Below are 5598 nucleotides of genomic sequence, written 5' to 3'. Positions count from 1 at the left end.
AAAAAAAAAAAAAAAGACTAAATGGTCAGGACATCTTTGGGAGAGGAAAAGCACAATGAGGAGGGATCAGTCCCTCCTGATATATATGAGAACATTTGTAAAGCCACAGCAATAGATAAGAGTATGGCAGTAGGTTATTAATAGCAAATGCCACCATCTTGGAATAAGATAAATATATGAGCTTATCCTGTAAAGGGGAAACTACCTCAAATTAAAGGGAAAAAGGTACACAATTGCATAAATCACAATAAGCAACTACTAGATGTAAAGAAAAAAGTTGTGCCTCTACCTTTGTTAACACTTACCCCTCCCAAAAAATGTTAAAAAGAAAATAGAGAAGGCTACGGTCTGTGTTGGATCCCTGGTATGAAAAAAAAAAAAAAAGATAAAGATGGCACAAAAATCTAGATGCTATGAAAGTGAATACTGACAAGCTTGATAACTTCAATGTGTATTACAAGATTTCTACATGGAAAAGATTCTACAAAGGTAATACCTAAACCAAGCTGGGAGAAATCTGTGTTCTACACCACAAAAAGCTAATCTCGCCCAAATGAAGGACACTAGGCTTCCCAGACTCAGCAGTGATAAGCGCCACTGTGGACTTCTCTCCTTCATCGGTCAGATCAGGGAAACACGCACTGTGCTGCAACAGTCACCAGGACAGAAGTGGAACCTCACACTGAGATTCATCACTCAGCTGTGACCACTAGGAGCGAAGCCAGGCAGGGTCCTTTACAGGGAGAGGACGGATGCGTGAAGGAAAAAGGTTTCTCCCGGAGGAGAAAGCTGGTGGTATCCTTCCCCCGTCTCCCTGTGCCAAAGCAAGTCCTGCTGGTGTGCCCTTAACTGCACGCCTGCAATCCACCTGCTTTTCTTTCTCTCCATTATTACCTGCTCCTAAGTCACGCAGGAGCCTGGCTTGGTCTCTGGCAGTACGCACCCACCTGGTCTCCCTGCTTTCATTTCTCCAGCGGCTCCCCACCACATTTCACATAAAATCCCCCAACCTCAGCCTGGCCTACAAAGCCCCACATCATCTGATCCCTGCTTACCCCTTACTCTCACGTGGCTCACCCTCTGTGCACCCAGTAAAAGCCAGCTACACAGCTCCCAGTCTGTTCTCTGAGGCAGTGAACCCTTAACTGACTCAGCGTTTTTGAAAATGAAGTTCCGTCTCATCAGACATTCTTCCCACTCATTCTCTGCAGGCAGCAAAATACAGAGATGAATCACCCAGACTCCAGAGAAGCCTCCTGAGTTACAAATTCTGCCTCTACAAATTGCTAGGTGTGTTACATTAGTTACACCTTTCTATACCTTGCATTCCTTTTCTATAAGATGGAAGTGGTAATAATAGTATCAGTACAGTGACAACTGTCCTCATTGCCCAGGACTAACTGGTTCCCTAGACGGCAGAATGCATCTGACCTTGAAATATCCATATACCCTAAGACTGCTCACACCCAAACTGCTACTCAAGAGTCTACCTTACTGAAATCATGTCACTTTGTGTCTTTATTTGAAGAGCTAAAGTTATATTAATACAATACCAATTATCTCATTTTGTAATTTTTGTACTGTTTGAAATGATATTTCTTTTTTCATGTGGAGCTGGGGCTCAGAGCTAGGGTGTCCTGAATGCCAGGCAAGTGCTTTGGCACTGAGCTACAGCCACTGTCCCTTGTGATAATTTTATTTGTTTATGTCTTTACCACTAAAGATTGTGCTCTTTCAGGACATGTAACATGTCTATTTGTTCACTGTGCGTATTAGCAATTGGCTCAATGTAGGCACATTAAATTCTGAATAAATATTTTGAATACATAAAATAATAGCATAATACAATATCTATGCAATGTTAGGCTTATCAAATAATACTGTACAGGCAATGTATAAACAAGCAAAAAGCCTATGGACAGAAAAAAGGATGGAAGAAAATATAAAAATGTAACCAATAATTGTTTTACTTATAGGTCTTACCATGACATTTTTCAACATTTGCCTGTTTCCCAGATTTCCTTTATTAAGCTTTACATACGATAGAAAATGTGTAATAAAAGGAACTGAGGAGAAGTTCACTGGTCTCTGAAGACTTTCCCGAGAAAGAATTCTTATCCAAGCTCATTTAATCTCTTAAGGTCTGATGACTCTCAGACCCTTCAGATACATAAGCACCATGTAAAAGCTGAAGGCCTGCCTGATTTTTTTTTTTTTTTTTTTGAGGCAGGGTGTCACTATGTAGTTCAGACTGGCCTTGAACTCACTTTGTAGCCCAGGCTGGGCTCACACTTGAGCGATCTTTCTGCCTCAGCCTCCAAGCACTGGGATTACACTCTGGGCCAACATATCTGGCTGTGACTTTCAATATAGGATCTCGCTTCTTAACAGAGGCCAGAGAAAAAGAGGTAGAGTAGATTCTGAAAAATAAGACAGAGCTCCTTACTATGTATCAATCTGTCAAAAAACAATCTTTATTGGGCTAGAGTTTGGAAAGAAATGTTACTATGTTTTATCCACAACTGCACAGATCAGTGATAATTACTGGGATGGAGTCATCTACTTGAAAAGAAGTGACAAGGATTCAGCTAAAGGCCAAGCCCTAAAAAACTGCACTTCTCCGGCCATTTGGGTCAACATGAATTCTCTGCATATGCATTTAGCTTCTGTCCTGTCTGTGACTGTAATGCTGAATAAAGGTCTATGTGGATTTCAAAAACATAGTTTTGACTCTTGGGAGCTAAATAAATGTCTGTTTTGTTTTGCTTTGTTTGCAGTACCAGGGATCAAACTCAGGACCTTGCACTTGCCAGGCAGGGGCTTATTCCACTGAACTATATGCCCAACCCTATGAAATGTTTTTATATGCTTATAATTCTTTACAAGGCCTGTACTAGCCCTGAGTGTGATAATGCACACTTATAATTCCAACTACAGAGGAAGATGAGGCAGGGGAATGGAAAGTCAAGCCCAGCAATTTATCAAGTCTGTCTCAAAATAAAAAATAAAAAGGGCTCGTGTGTGCAGCTTTGCTGTGGTTGACATCTAGCTTTCCCCCAAGGCTCCATGTGATGATAGGTGGGGCTTTGGGCAGGTGACTGGAGCATGGGCGAGCTACACTCAAACATACTTATCAGTGGATTAGTACTGTATTTACTCATTTAATTCTTAGCTTAAAGACAATGAAAGATGCAAAGATCCCACAGAAGCAAATATTCTGGACAATGTGGACAATGTCTGGCTTTCCACAGAAGATACCTACCAACCTTTTGATCCAGTTAACAGTTGTAGTTGAAAGACCTTTCATAATGTTTTCTCTACACAGCTGCCTGACTGGCCCAGGTACTCTCCTTAACTCTCATTACAATTTCATGAGGTAGGTTCTATTATTTCCATTTTATAGGTAAGAAAACTAAAATATAAGAAAAGGAAAATAACTTACCCAAGGTTCAGAGTAATAGGAGGTAGAGGCAGGGAGTAAAGCCAAGATCTGAATTCAGGCTGTGCTGTATGGATACACATGCAAAAGGAAAAGAATTAGAAGGCCTTGACCAAGTTAGATTACAAAAGATACAAAACAGGGAAGATGTAAAGACAATTCCAAAGTGTTTCCACTGATGGCAATAAGGGAAATGTACAAATAAACAGAGCAGGAAGAAGAGCTGGGTTGATTTTTTTTTCAGACGTATGGACTTTAAGTAATGACAAGGTTCCCAAGTGGAAAAGACCAGTTGGGTAGGAATTCAAGACTGGTGTTAAAAAAAAAAAAAAAAAAAAAAAAGGACTGGTAATGTGAGCTAATTTTTGTTTATTTATTTACTTAGTGCTGGGAACTTATGCATGCTAGGCAAGTTGCTCTAGCACTGAGCTACAACCTTAGCCCTGATTTTAATGGAGCAGGTTTAAATTGTGGTATTGGAAACAGCAGCACATGTCTGTGAGTGCTGGGTGACAGAAGTCCAGAAGGAAGAGAGGACACCTGCAGGAGGGACTAGGGTGCTGTCGCTGGGATAGTCTCAGGGAGTAAAACCAAAGTGAAGTGAATTGGTTAGGGTTCTTAGAGCTAGAGAACAAGGTGTGGTCCTTTGGGCTTAAGCTGGCGTCTGTGAATACAGCTGGCATCTAGGTACAAGCTGCTCTTGGCTGGTCTAGGTCACTAGGTCAGGGGTGGCTGTTAAGCAGCCGAGTTAAACATTAAGGGCCTGAAGAACAATGTGCTGTGCCAGTTAGGTCAAGAAAGACTTAGATGTACAATCATTTATTAGGTCTCAAACCTAAAGCAACCCCACAGATCACAATGACATCTTAAGGTTATACACCGCGCACATTCCTTCTGCAACTTGGCCACCTGTCTGGCTCCAGAGCAGGGCACACAGCACTGTGGCTGCCATAGCTTACAGCCTAATGACATGAGAACACCTGGTGTAAATAAAGGACTTATTTTCCTAAATGTCTTACACAATGAAAGCCCCTGGGAACATTGACCATCTAAAAGAGAACAAGAAAACATGTCACACTTCCAAAGTTACTTTTAAGTGAAATACGGTTAAACATCATACTCTAGTTTCCTGAACCCTAGGAGTAACTTTTGTGTGCTTACAAAATATTCAAACTCACACTTGGGGCAGATGCCTTTGTGGCACTGCCCGCTTCTTGCTATCTACTTCGTAAGAAATTCTACCCATACTTCTGCACGGCCTATGTGTCTTGACTGAACTCTTTCATCAAAGGACCAAAGACCAAGGAAGCGAGGGTCTGATTCCTCCATGCATTAGGACCCGAACAACTAGACCCAACTGAGGATGGATCAAAAGAGGGCCAGATACCATGTAAACAATATTTAAAAGCTATACATCAAGATACTAAACTGTCAAAATACACTTTATCCTACCTTGATAAATACATCTTCACAAGGACCTGGAAGGTCAGTTTGATGAGAATTTTCAGCCTCCTTGGAATTACCCTACACCTTGGAGGCCCAGAAGAACTTCTCTTACCTCTGCAAACGCTTGGGACACGTATAGACATTTTGAACGGTGTTTTTTTTTTTTTTCCCCTTTTCCGACCAAGCTCAATATATAGTTCGGGATAGCCTCAAACTTGCAGCGACCCTCTAGCCTCTGCCTCCGAAGGGGTGTGCCACCATGCCTGGTTTGAACATTTGAATCTTACTTGACTTTTAATGTGAATGGAGGTGCGTCAGCATCTATCTTGTTCAAGGGACTGGTACTGGCGGTAAAAAAACAAAACAAAACAAAGTAGCGACTCTGCCCTCGGGACACCTGTTTAGAGTGTGGCGCTAGAGACAGCCAGCAAATGGTTGTCGCCACACCTGGGCATTCGCGCAGCGGACGCTTGGCGACGCGCTGGCCGGGCCGTCTCGCCGCCGCCAAGGCGCAGGGGCGCCGCGGCTGAGCAACAGGACGAGGCGCCGCTTCCTGCGGGCGCCCTGCGCTCTCTCGCGGAGGAACTGGGGGAAGGGGACTCCGCGCAAGGCTGGCTGGACGCGAGGGCCACAGCGACCCCTGGCTTGGCTCCGAGCGGGGCGTCCACGGGCGGCGGGGCGGGGCGCGCGCGGGCGGCGCGGGGTCGGAGGTC

The sequence above is a fragment of the Octodon degus genome, unplaced genomic scaffold, assembly GCF_000260255.1.
Source record: "Octodon degus isolate 3935 unplaced genomic scaffold, OctDeg1.0 scaffold00134, whole genome shotgun sequence".
NCBI classification, from domain to species: domain Eukaryota; kingdom Metazoa; phylum Chordata; class Mammalia; order Rodentia; family Octodontidae; genus Octodon; species Octodon degus.
Note: the sequence above shows the minus strand (reverse complement) of the source record.